The sequence below is a fragment of the Oenanthe melanoleuca genome, chromosome 1A (genome assembly GCF_029582105.1).
Source record: "Oenanthe melanoleuca isolate GR-GAL-2019-014 chromosome 1A, OMel1.0, whole genome shotgun sequence".
Taxonomy (NCBI): domain Eukaryota; kingdom Metazoa; phylum Chordata; class Aves; order Passeriformes; family Muscicapidae; genus Oenanthe; species Oenanthe melanoleuca.
In genome coordinates this window covers 19,589,051-19,603,570 of record NC_079334.1, presented here as the reverse complement: position 1 = coordinate 19,603,570, position 14,520 = coordinate 19,589,051, and the positions used below count along the sequence as shown (strand labels likewise).

The 14,520-nt window shown below is 38.3% G+C and overlaps 1 protein-coding gene and 1 long non-coding RNA gene across 3 annotated transcripts in view; one reads left to right on the top strand and one right to left on the bottom strand.

Annotated features, from left to right (window-relative positions):
• The window catches only part of CRY1 (cryptochrome circadian regulator 1), a 40,084-nt gene that overhangs the window by 24,602 nt on the left and 962 nt on the right, over positions 1–14,520 (bottom strand). The gene's annotated exons all lie outside the window — the stretch shown is intronic.
• LOC130261784 (uncharacterized) lies at positions 3,875–10,749 on the top strand. Its single transcript, XR_008842030.1, has 2 exons — positions 3,875–4,250; positions 10,224–10,749. It is a non-coding gene; the product is annotated as an uncharacterized LOC130261784 (long non-coding RNA).

Here is a 14,520-nt window from a genome sequence, read left to right as displayed (position 1 = left end):
GGTGCCCTGGTGACAAGTATACAGAGAAGGCACAGTTTCTGAATGCTTTCTTTGCTCAGTCTTTATTGCTAAAGCCAGACTCCAGAAATCCCTGAGCATAGAGGCAAGAGTGAAAGTCTAGGAAAAGGAAGATTTTCCTTTGGTCAAGGAGGATCAGATTAGAAATCCTTTTGATGAAAGGCTTGACATCCAGAAACCCACAGAACCCGATGAGATGCACCCATGAGTGTTGAGGGAGTTGGCAGATGTATTACTAAACCATCATCCACTCCCCATCATCTTTGAAAGGTCATGGAGGACAGGAGAAGTGCATGAAAATATCAGTACAGGTTAAATGTTGTCCTGCTGGAAAGTGGCTCTGCAGAGAAGGACCTGTGATTCCTGGCGGACAACAGGTTAAACCAGGAGCTGGCAATGTACCCTTCTGGCCAAGAAGGCCAGTGGTACCCTGGGATGCATTAGGAAGAGCACTGCATTGCCAGCAGGTCAGGGGAGAGAGATGATCTGCACTGGTGAGGTCACGTCCAGAGTGATGTGTCCAGGGCTGTGGCTGGGTATCCTGGGCTGCCCAGCTCAAGAAAGACAAGGAGCTCATGAAGAAGGTCCAGGGGAGGGCTACAAAGTCAATGAGGGGACTGGAGCATCTCTCTAATGAGCAAAGGCTGAGAGAGCCTGGCCTGTGTAGTCTGGATATGAGATGACTGAGAAGGAATCTTATCAATGAATACAAATAGCTTAAGCGTGGTGTCAAGAGGATGAGGCCAAACTCTTTTCAGCCATGCCCAGTGACAGAATAAGGGATGATGGGCACAAACTAGAACACAGGAAGCTCCATCTGAATATGAAGAAAAACTTCTTTACTGTGGGAGTGGCAGAACACTGGAACAGGCCCCAAAGCAGTTGCAGTCCCCTTCCCTGGAGATACTCAAAACCCACCTGGACACATCCTGTGCAACCTCCTCTGGTGAATCTGCCTTAGTAGGAGGGGTTGGACTTGATGATCTCCAAAGTCCCTTCCTACCCCAATCATTTTGTGATTCTGTTCAATAGCACTGTGAAGTTGGTTCCTATTTTGTGAGCCATACATCACAGCAAATGGTGTATTCAGCTTCTACAAAGTCTGGATCTTAACTTCACACCCAAAGGCCACTCATTACTCACCTAAATTATTCCCATACAACTTGAAATGAACATCTCAAATTACTTCATGTTACAAAGGTCAGCCTGCTGGTGTTAGAAGACTAATAGGCTCACAGTTTCCTATATCTCTCTCTTAGTATCTTCTGTTCTTTAATGTACATATTAGGTGTTTATTTTTTTGAATGCTCTAATTCCAATCTGATAAATCAAAGTCTTTATTATTTGATTTTAATTCTTTACACCTGTTGTCTCCAGAGAAACTAGTTGGATCCATAAAGGAAAACCAAGAGCAAACAAATTGTACTGGAGACAACTGGGGAAATATTATCCAGAAGCAAATTACAAAATAGAGTTACCTGAGAGTATAGACATGGTCATACATAAATTTAAACCACCTTATTTGCATGCATCCAAGTTCTCTTATTTAAATTAGCAGCTCTTAAGGCTTGATGTAATTAAAAGAGAGCTGGCCTACTTTATAAATTATTTCAGCCACGTTATTTTCAGCAATCTAAGCTGTTCCATGAGAAAGTAACAGCTAAGGCTCATTTCAAAAGGACAAGCACGATAAGAGCACTCCAACAAGATAGTCTTGCAATCTGATTCTGAAGGACAGATTTTATACTGCCCTTCACTTACTTTAGCAAAACCTTCTTCATCTCCTTAAACTGAAGTGACCTCTTTAAGGTTACAGTTAGTGCTAGTAAAATTTTGCAGTTTTATGTTTCCTAGAAATGAAATACTGGCTTAAATAAATAAATTTCTCAACTACACTGGATAAATTGCAAGTCCTTAATGTACAATTCCATCATCTCTGGCTTCCCATATCTCAAAAATCTATTAAACTAATAGAAGAAAATTAAAGATAGAACTGAAATACTTTAGCAAGCACAGAAATTGGTAGAAAGTTTGGAAAATGGAAAAAAAATATCCTGAAGGTATTCCTGGAAATCTTAATTAAAATTGACTGGTGCTCACCTTACGGTGGTCAGACTTCCAAAATTGTCTTAATTTCCCATTGCTACTATTACGAATCAAAATGCAAAAATTTTCTGAACTGGTCTTTCAAAGCTGCAATCAGTCATTTAGAGCTGAATACAAGGTAAACTTGTTAAAGATGTATTCAGGGTTTTGAGGAATAATCATGCAGAAAAAAAAAAGCATTTACCCACCCCAAACAAACAACTGAAACACAGATTTGTTTATCAAGCTGCAAAAATCCTGAAAACCTCCACATTGTCATCAACTATCTCAGCATGTGGGCAGACTAATGGAGGTAACTCTTCAACTCAGGCTGCAGAGGCTGATGCAGGAGATGCAAAGAGCTCAGTCATGTAAGTCCTGGGAAACAGAACTGAAGTATAGCTCAAGACACATAGATGACATAATCCAAACAATGATTAGATAAATGTGTTACTTCATCTGCCACAACCTCAGCAGCTGTCTCCAATACTGAAGGTCAGGACCAACAGAAGGTACATCCCTTGAAGTAACTAAACTGATCTTAAAAAGTTACACAGGACAGTCAAGAAGAAAATTCTCATAACTAAGGAGTGATACTCAGTCATCTCAACCCAAGTCGTAGTTTAGATAAAGAGTTATTTTATGAAGAATGAAACCTTTACTGTAAAAACTTTTCCATTTTCCCCCATCTACCCATTCCTTTTAGAAGACAGGAATGGATTACCAAAATTCACTTCCTAAACACCAGTGACAGCTTTTTTATTACTCTGTTGAAAGAATAAAGGTAGACAATTGGAAAACACCCTTTTATACAGAATCACTGTCCTTTTTTCCTGTTTGCTTGTGTGAGGATTAGAATTAACAGCAAAAGAAAAGACTCAGACAACACTGCCAATAGAAAAAAAAAGGGCAGGCACCAAGCCCACCTTTCTGAACATGGATAAACTTTGTTGGAGACAAGTGGTTAGTATAAGAGCAGTTGAATTTTGAGAGAAACTGTGAGGATCCCAGAAGAGTAATACTCATAGAATTAGGTAATATGCTGAGTTGGAAGGGGCCCATATGGGCTGGTGAGCCCAGCTCCTGGCCCTGCACAGGACAACCCCAAGATTCACACCTCAGAGCATTGTCCAAATACTTCTGTCACTCTGTCAGGTTTGGTGCTGTGACCATTTCCCTGGAGAACCTGCTCCAGTGCTCAAAAAAGATTTCATCTTCTCTGAGAAAAAGGTGATTCTCTGGTTTGCTTGTTTTAACTCTTATTAACTAATAATATAACTATTAGTTATAATTTTGTAGACAAAATTTATAGGGGAAAATTTGCAGGCTCTGAACTCTGGAAACAATCACCAATGATAGGCATTGTCATGCAGAACCTTCAAGCAAAAACCAGATGTTCCTCATTAGAAGTTCCCCATGCTGAACAGAAACAAACCTTATTTGCTTTAACCCTCCTATATCCAACATCAGGGGGCAAAACCACGGGGGCGTGGGGGAAGGAGGAGGGCAGGAGGAGTCCACAAAGCCTGCAGCTCCCATTGTTACATATCTCCCGATCGTTTCCTTATAGCGCTTTCGAGACGAACATTTCAATATGAATCAACAGAAACAGTTTCGCAAAGTAGGTCGTTGCTGCAGCAACGGGGCAGCTGTTTGGACTACTCCCTGCCACAATGACCTACTTTTCCAGTTATATGTAACCGCTGTAGTACATTCGAATATTCCTTCCCCATGGAGCCGCTCCGAGAGGATTCCTGTAGCACAGCTGAACTGAACTTCCTAAAGGGACAGAGAAAGGCTTCATTTGAGCAGGTACAAGCAGCGGGTCGGTTCTGCTCCTCCTCTGTGTCATATTCAGAAGTGTCGATGGCTAAAGGTTACATGAAACCCAATACGTGCTCGGAGCTCAGGAAGTGCCACGGCAGCGCTCAGAGCCGAGGAGCTGATAAAGAGTGGAAGGGGAAGGTGTGAAAAGGAACAGGCGCTCGTGAACAGCGTGTCCCCTGCCAGACCCAACAGCTGGCACCGCACCGGCACAAACAGGCTGTTCTGTGCCACCATCCAAGCACAGGCTCACGGACACCATCCTTTATTACAGCTCTAAATAACATTAAAGCTGCATAAAGGAAAAACCTGGTGAATGGCAGGTAAAGCTTATATGTTTTTAAACCCTATTTAAACCTGCATGCGCTGGCGAGGGGAGACACAAAGGTACCACAGAGGAAGAAATGTCGACAATTACATAATTTCCTGTTTACTGTTGCTGCTAAAACCAGCATTTTTCCTTATGATAAAGGAAAAAATATCACCTCAAACTAATGAAGGAAATAATTATCTCTGTAGAAATAAGACTACAAGACTTCAAACATTAATCACACTGAGTTGTACTTAGGTATTTTTTGATCAATGCATTCCATCCCAACTTCAAAAGCTTTCAAGGTAAAATTAAAGAGACAAGCACAAGAGACAAACATTTCCAAAAACTAATTCCAAGAAAAACCAAGCTAGGCATTACCTTATAATACACCATAAATAATACTCCAGTCAACAGAAAGCTTCTGACAGATAACACAGACAAAAAAACCAACTCTCTAAACCTTACTCTACCTTAGGTATGCTTAAAATTTCTAAGTTCAGCAGGAAAAATACTGCCATTGGTGACAATATTGTACTGCAAGTGGAAAAGTTTTTTAAATTTCCTGCTCACTTTCATTTGGGAACAAGTCACTTACAATCACATAACTGTTTCTGAAAATCCCAATATTCTTCAAAGAAAATCATAAAAAAAAACCCCAAAAATTATTTTCACTTTACCACTGCACTTGACAAGCCATAGAGCAATGATAGGATTCTTGAATAAAGACAGACTAATAGAAGGAAAAAAAGTGAAGAATTATGATGAGAAATAGATAAAGCTGAGTTGAAAGAGCAATACATGATTACTAGTAACACTTTTCCATTTCAAAGTGTGACCTCCAATGCCAAAAATGCAAGCTTCATTGTACTGTCTCATATGGAAGCAGTAAAGACTTGGAGGAAAAACTTCCTCAAATACTGCAAATGCAGCATTGAAGAATTTTGCTTTGACAAACAGTGTTTCAGTGTTGGCATTGCAAAAGAGCGGTTGGTGGAATTATATTCAAAAGAATGCAAAAAGCCAAATTCTAAATTGTAAAAATAGAAACATCCCCATTATCCCCACAAACTCATGATTTTCTTCATGGTTTAGAAGAAAAACACACTACTGCTGAAATAAAGTACTTCTCAACAGCAAATTTTTTGGCAACTAGCTTACAGAAAGAAAATTTCAACCATGTTAAAAAATCCTACTCACTGAAAAGCATCGTGACTATATGATAAAAATTAATTTTACATAGGCCTCCTCAGGTTATGAAAGCCTTGAAATAAAAGGGGAAAATACAAAGCAATTGAAGCAGAACTGTCAATATCAGAACAACTTACAACTTTTCCCTTTGTCATAAACTGAAGAAACTACATATTAGGAGATTTTACAGGTCATATAAGCAAAAAACATAAAAAAGTCTCTCACAGTGACCTTTACAGAAGCATTCACAGGATTTGGGAGATACTGTGCAAAAGCAGTAAACAGTTAAACTGTCTAAAAATAAGCATGGATAAAGCACAGTAAACTAGACCTTACCAGGCCTGTCATGTACTGAAAAGTAATGAAGGAAAGTTACAGGAATTATCCCTAGGCAACACAAATAAAACAAATAATTCAGATGCCATCCTTGGCTTGATCACCCGCATTAAGACTTGGATGGTTTCAACTTTTTGAGTTCACTAATAGCAAGACTTACAAAGAAAAAAACTGAAATGCAACCTCCTCCCCAAATAGCCTTCTGAAACCTGGATGGCAAAAACTACCATGTAGAATATTTTCTTTTAAATGCATGCCTCAGTTTTGCCGATGTAGTCATGCTTCTCCCATGAGACAGGAAAAAGAGAAAAAAATATTAGGTAATCTCTGCTAAAAGCCACAATGTTTTCTTCAGCCTTAAGACTTCTAGAAAAAAAAATTAGCTTGTTTAGTCTCTAGAATATAAAGTATGAAGGAGAAAGAATGAAAAAAAAATTCACTTGATGTCACAGGATTTACAGACAAAATTTCAATGCAGAGGAAACTCTATAGAGAACATAGCAAAGACAACATTTAGTCCATTCTTCAGTGAATCCAATATATTAGAAATCAAGCCACTAACTATATTTTCAATGCTAGCTGCTGTATAAAATGCCATATCACAATTCTCTGTATGCTTCCCCAGTACTTCAGAATTGCACAGATTGTGAAATTGAGATAAGTCTGCCATGGGTCCTATATCCTTAGTGCACAGCAAAACTGCAACCATTCAGAATATGACTGTGTTTTATGAACTATCCAAGACATGAAGGAACAAACAGCCTACATGAACAAGTTGTCTATTTATTTATTTCTCTGTCAGATACAAATTACCCTCCTATTTATGTTTTTTCAATACCTTTCTCTCTCTCTCTCTCAATTGCAGCACAGTTTACCCCTCACCGACAAGGTCAGTAGAACACTGGCATTGAGAAACCAGAAAAAAATAAAAAAGCAAGCCAAACTGCAAGTACTGAACTCCACAGGTTCCTTACTATAAAAAATAAAGCATTTCTTAGATAATGGATTTCATATTTTGGATAGATAACAGGTAGAAAAATCCAAGTCTTCCTTACAGGAATTGCTCCTAAGTAAGTTGTAGTGTAGATATTTCATCTCCATCACTGAAGAATTAATAATATGTAGTCATATTTCACAACCTCCCCATTTGAGCTTAAACAGAATTCTTTCAACGTTTCTGGTGTTAATTCTGAAGGGATAAGAGTTTCTGTTCTGAAAGTGTAGAAACCTTCAGTGCAAGAATTTTACAGCCTTTACTTTTCATGTCTCTAAAAGTGCCAAAAACATATAGATGTTAAAGAAGAAATGCATCAGAATGAACAGGAAGGAAAATGCTTTTCTATAAATTAAGAAACACTGAGATAAAGTAAATTTCTAAAACAGGTCCAGAAAATTTCTCTAGTTTAGTTGTAGAAGGAAGTAATGCATAACACAAAAGCTCAGGTGTACATCCACATGCCTGTTAATACAGAAATTAGATATGGAAGACACATCCTAACCGATGTGCAATGGAAGAAATCCCTTCCATTTCTGATAAAACTGAACAGGTTTTATCTTATTGCAAGAAAGTTGTCACACTAGAACTTTTCAAAGAGATTTTAAGCAACAGTTTGACACCTGAATTTACTTCTGAAACTCTAAGTATCATGAAACTCTTATTTTCCACCCAGGTTTACCAACATTGATTTTTTTTTTTTTTACTATTTATTTTTAAATTGCATTAGTATTTGAAAGGTCTAAACTTCAAAGTACAGAAATTACCAAAAAAACTCCCATATTTTAGGAAGCTCTGATCACTGCAGCTCACCTACTGTCTAAACCAATGCTAACAAAGCTCGTGTGTTGGTTTTATTATCTCCACTGGTAAATGGAATGCGCTCCAATTTTTAACTGTTCCGAAAGTATAGACACCCATACAGACTTTTGCCAAAGTCATCTCCACTTACACACTTGAAAGAGAACACTGAAATATTGACCTGTCCTTTCCAGTCTATTCTTCACCTCTACTGAAGCTTTATTCCCTTATAGAAAATCATTTACACTCACAAAACTCCGAAGCAGTGAAAGCAAATGCTTTACAGTGACCTGAAAAACAAATGGAGGCTTCAGGCTTAGAACACTGCAATTATAACTCACCTCTTGACCTAGATTGCAAAGAACATGAAAGCCAAAAGTACACAGAAGCACACAATCTAACCTTGCTCAATGTTAAATTAAGAGTTCTGAGAAATCTAAGTGAAATGTACTGCACTAAAATATGATGAACTTCTTACCCTGGTAATCAAATCCAGTCCTTTCCTAGGGGTAACCAAAGGTATGGCTATTAAACCTGCTAAAATGTGTTAAGTAAATTAGTAAACCCGTGGAACACAAAGGCACATACTCTCACACTACTTACACAACCCACTCATGCTCAAGCTGACTTTTGTCTTTTTAGGTCACTATGGGAAATTCACAAAATTCCCTAAAGCAAAGGGTTTCTTTCAGTATGCAAATTCATAACATCACAAACTTTAGTGTGACTTCTGCACTGAAAAAATGGCTGACTTTGCTGGCAGCTTGACCTTCCTCCTATCACAGGTTATATAACTAACCTGAAAACCTGCCAGGCACTGAGACACAGTATGGGAAAGAACCACTTCTGAAAATAAAGGCTTTCATGCTGTAGATAAACTGCTAGAAACTGAAAAGTTCAGGCAGTGCACAATGACAAGGCTTTTCTGCAATATTTGCCTAATATATTTAAAGAGTAGCTTCCATTGGTTGGGATAGAGACATTTTCCCAAACTGGAGGAAAATATATTTTATTGTATTAAAGTGCTCAAAAACGAATGGTAAAAATAACTTGTTTTGAAGACCTGATGGAGAATTCATTGACACTGCCACATACTGATCAGTTAAGGAAAAAAAAAAGTCTGTATTCTTGACTGCCTAAAAAAGCTGCTTTCACATTCATCACAGATGGTGTTTGTTGGGGGTTATCACCCTCCTCGTTTGTGACCAGAGCAGGAAACACTATGAGGTGTGGACAGACTACCTTGCCCTACTCACATAAAGAATATGATCTATTGATACTTCTGCAAAATAAAACAGAAATAAAACAAAAATCGGTTCCAAGAGAAGGAAGACTAAAAAATCCTATGGACTTGTTTCAAAACCACATTTCTCTCTTAATACTCAAAGTCCACATACTATTACATATAAGAACACTTGATCCAGACCTTCTCTGAACATCCTCAAACCTGGAGATTAGATATTTAAACCAGGCGTCTAAAAAAATCAAAATTTCTTAACCTGAGAGATTAAGGCACCTTCAAGATCAACCCTAGAGTCAAAACCCAAATTGTATAGATGCTCACTATAATTTTTCTGGCCTATACTAACTGCTATTTGGAAAAATCAGCTTACTGAGCACAATTCAATTTGCAGTACCACCTGCTCCCTCCACATCAACCAGTGCAGTTTTCTTGTCCAACTGAACAGTAGTTACACTACAGATTCTGGTGATACAAGATCATTCACCAAAATAAGGAAACAAGCACAGTACAATTTCTCAGCTAGCATGCTTATTTCTCACATTCTGACAGTCTGACAAAAAAGAAATTGCATCTTTTCCCAGCACAGTAAAAAGGCCAATACTTATTTTCAGCAATAGAATTTCAGAGGGTGTCAACAAATGGCAAGCCACAGAAGAAACCAATAATCCTTTTTCAAAAAACACCTGGTGGTTACTGCAGACATGAGCAATGCAGGCCAAGAGTGATATGACCATTGTAATCTGACTCAAATCTATACTGACACTGAAAGAAATGGTACCTGCCCTTCCCACTCTTTGCCTCTTCACTACTACTACGGTGACCTTTTTGCTGGCACAATCTACCACAGAGCTAATACCACCAAAACTGGTAATTAATCTCTTTTGGACAGATTGATGAGCTAAACTGGCTCACCACAGGGTTGTGTGCTATCATAAAAGGGTGGAACCAACCCTTTCATCAACAGTGCAGGATTAAACCCATGAGGACATACGTCAGTATGCTTCAATGACGTACTTTGTAAATCATAGGGCTAGATCACATAATACAAATTATAGAGGGAGTTGCTGAATTGGATGCACTTTTGGGGTAAAAAATGTTTTTTGTGGAAGAGAACAGGTGAGCAGCCTAGGGGTGTGGCACTGAGGGGTTTCTCCAACTGAACTGCGGGTACCACAGCTTCCATCTGAAAACGCAACTTCTGGAAACAAGCTACAGACTTTCCACAGATTAATCACCCTCAATTTCATGTGCTGGATGAACAGAAGTTCTCCAAGCGGCACACACTGCTCTAGAGCTGCAGCCACTCATTAGAGGGTATGCTGGGTTGCACTGGGTCTGCATGGCCACAGGTCAAGGTTTTGGGGGGTTAAAGGGTGGCCTGCTGTGAGAAGCTGCTGGAAGCTTTCCATCTGTCTTTCCAGGCCAATGCCAGAAGGCTCCAACACAGACCCGCACAGCCCAAGGTATCACCTCTGGGAAAACGTATCTGACAGGAGGAAAACATTTTTGATGGCTCAGGAGCCACCAAAGCCAGAGAGGAATGAGAATATGTGAGAGAAACAACACAGCAAACTCCCAAGTGAGGGAAGAAGGATGGGAAGGACACACTCCAGCAGCTGTGCAGATTGCCATGCAGTCTGCAGTGAAGACCACTGAGAGGAAGGCTGTTCACCTACAGCCCATGAATGACCAAAGTGGAGAAAATCCGAGTGTGAAGAGTCCTCTGAGGAAAAAGCAGCAGAGACGATATTTGATGAACTGACCAAAACCTCCATTCCCCATCCCTCTGTGTTCTTCAGAGATGGGAGGCTGAGAAAACAGAAGTGAAGCTGAACCCAGAAAGAAGGGAGGACTGGGAAGAAGATGCTTTAAGAATTTAGTTTATTTTCAGTTACCCTCTTCTGAATTAATTGGTAATAAATTAATTCATTTTCCCCATGAGAGTAATGGCTGAGTGATCTCTCCTTGTCCTTATCTTGACTCACAAGCTTTTTGTTGTATTTTCTATTTTCTGTGTAACTGAGGGGAATGATAAGAGTGCCTTTGGTGGGCTTCATGTTAAATATTTCTTAGATCAAACAGATTTTCATTCTAAATGCTACACAATAAAAACAAACTTAAATGGATGTTTTCATCAGGGAAGTCATAAGTATTTCTGTGCATTTGTTTTTACATACTAAGCAAGTCACCAAAAATTAACAAAGTATAATACACAAATTTTGTCTGCCTGAAATACACATATGAAACTCAAATCACTCATAGATTAATTCTATTGACAACCTTTTTCCACCAATCCCCCATCCAACAAACACATCTCTATTACACAAATCATACCTATGTAAGCTGAAACTGTAAGTATATTTTCAAAATCAGATGTACAAAACAGCAAAATTTAATAATACTACAGAAAGATGTTGAAGTATTATTTTTTTAACAAGTTCCCATTTCCATGTTTTAGTTTTTTATTTGCTTGGAATTTGTGTGGGGGAAAAAAAAAAATCACCTCTTTTCTCTCTCTGAAGTCAATACCACTATCTGCCATAATAGAAGCAGCTAACTTTGAAGGATGTTGAACATACCAATACACCCAAAAAATCTAAGATAAATATAAAACAAATTATATTACTCTTATTTTAAAAGTAAAATCTGTTCTCTTCAAGAGTGGTTAAAAAAAATACAAGGATTGGCAAGATTAGACTATCCATCTTTATAAAATCAGCTGTCACACCAGTGTTTTAACTAGCATATCAAAGACAGACATACATACTCAAAAAGACAAACTAAAAGAGGCAAATTATTACCTAAATTAAATCCTTATGCAGCAACTAACAGAACGTTTGCATTTCTTTTCAAGTATTGTGATCAATTGTCACTCTGTCCTCAAACCAAGGCTAAATGAAGCTCTCCCCTAGGTGATGTTAAGCATGAGATGCCATTCTCCTTAATATGGAAACGTCTGTGAGCACATAGGAATACATTTTTCCAGAAGTAGGTAATGGTTACTTGTTGGAATATGCAAGCTACATTGTTTGCCTCCTTTGTTGACACAATTAAATGTAAGCTAATTCTCATGCCTAAGTTTAAGGGCAACTGACAAAATTTTAAGAGAGCCTTAGTGTGATTTTAGCATTTGGCATCTCCCTCCACCACTTCTCCTTCACCTTTTACTGCACCAAGTAACTTCTCTCTCTCAAGTGCTGATCTGTGAACAACACTGCAAACTCATCCCATAGAAAAAAGCATGTTTCAATGAAAGCACATCTTGATTTATTTGACAGCTTGGAAAAAAAGAACAATAAGAAGAAACAGATCAGAACCAGAAAAAAATGAAGTGAGCTGAGGGAGGTCCTGGCATTTGTTACGTAGCATTCACGAATTTAGAGCAGGTAGGCTGAATGCCAGGAGAAAGGAGGTCAGTAAGACCATGTGACTGTTCAGTAATTAGACTTGCTCAATAGTGCAATTACACAAAAATATTAGTTCCCGATTGTTACATGACTGTTTAAAGAGAAAAGTTAATTAGAAAACACCAATCCATTAAAGGTTGCTATTTACCAGATTTAACACACATTTGTTAATATAAACCATAACCGGTGCCCCTGCAGAGTGACAGTATGCTAACAAGAAACTAAACCTCCTGGTTTCTTGTATTCTTTCAACATTTTTCCTTACTGTAGATTGTGTTAGTCATAGTTTGACAAAGAAGAGTTTTGCCCAAGGCACTAGGCCCACAAACACTTGGTGTCAATCAACTCAAATTAAGCAAAGACCACTGTAAATTCACACCAGGAGGTTAAATTTGACTCACCTTCCTAATGCTGAAAGGCTTCTGCTCCTAGTCTCAAATAAAATGGTTTTGACTAATTCAACGTCCTATTCAACAAACAGGTACATAAGCAACAATTTTGCTCAGTCATCAAATGAAAAAGAACATAAAAAAACCCATGTTTTATTATTAATTATAAGTGCCAAATGAGACTGGCAAACCAAAAAACTGCATCACAGATCTTGTGTATACTTATTGGAAATGTATGTATGTGTCTGCACTGGTTAAAAACATCTCATTAAAACCACTGGAGGCTAAAATGGATTCATACCAAACTAGTAACTGTCTATTCACATAAAAATTTATTGAGAAGAACTGGAATAAATATAGAGCTTTAGCAGCCAGTTATTCTATACAGCTACTGTACCTTTAAACTTCAAAAAAAACCTGAAGATCTCAAAAAAACAGGCTATGCAGACAGCAAGATTTCCTACTCAAATCCATGTGAAGCATGTGCATTGGGAGTATTTGAGTACCAGGAGATTGCTGGAAGTGCTTTGGACAGGGGAGTTGTAAGCTACCCCAAACTCAGTCCCTCTAACCAGCAACTAAAACCAAGCATTTTTCTTGAAATGCAAAATGCAGTGGAAGGACTAGTTGCTTTCTAAAACACTGAAAACACTGTTAAAGTAAACCAACCTGCAATATATCACACATAAATGTACTCAAGGACTCCATTAGCTAATGATCATATTACACAGTCATTGAAGATCCAGGCCAATAGCACTGAAGACATGAACTTCCTCCTGCTAGAATCAAAGTTCACATTTGTCTATCATTCACTAGCTCAGAGAATAAAACCAAAAATTGTTCAGCATTTCATTTGCAGGGCACATTAGAGACTTAGGAAGTATTCTTTAGACGTGATTTCCTTAACACTTACACTGGTGCCAATTGCCTACATTCTTTTAAAACTTAAGTAGCTATTAATGTTTCAACCACAAAATTAAGACCTCTGAGCTTCTTCAGGAAGTCAAAATGTTATTCAAAAAACTATATCCCTTCAAAGCAAAAGACATTTAAAAGTCTCTTATAAATGTACATCATAAATCTCAGGTAAGGGAAGTATCTAACAGTTATTATTATTGTCAGTGAAAATGAAATAACCATCAAGTTAAAGTTCACAAAAAGAATCTTTAGTATTTCTGTCTCTTGAAAACAAGAAGATTGTAAGGAAAACCTCTCAAAACATGAAAAAAAAAAAAAAATAGAAACCAAAAACCTCCAAAGGTAAGCTACCTGGCTGGTAAAATAAAAGCTAGGATACAAATTATTAAATCTGAAAGGAACAATCCTTCAACTAAACCTGAAACCTGAAATTTCTAAGCTTTGTCATTCTTCTCTGACGTAGTGTTAGGCTAAGTTTCATTGTGCCTGTCCCATAATTAGGCAACTTCTCTGCATTGTAGTCTCAGCAGGCTAAGTTCTCTAACATTTCAAGTTCCTGACACTGGAGGAACAGATGATACACAAACTTTACTGCATTACCAACCATTTTACAAGGGCAACAGTTTTCAGATTCCTAGTGATGTTTTAACTAACCTCACATGACAAGCATGCACAGAAGTCCTATTAACCTCTGCCTTATTATGGCACACATTTAGCATGCAAGCATCAGTCACAGCTCCACAGTAAAGTTCATTTTTACATCGGGTAGGAGAATTACAACTGGCCTGACAGTGCAGGAACAAATCTGCACGCTCCAGAAAGGGACACTGCACACCAAGGCAGCCAGAGTTCAACAAGCATTCAGACAACGCTCTCAGGCACACAGTGGGTTTCTCGGGGCTGTTGTATGCAGGACCAGGATCCTTGTGGGTCACTTCCCACCCGGGATATTCTGTGATACCCTTCCGTGCAGAAACGCTACTCTAAAAAACTACTTCTGAGCT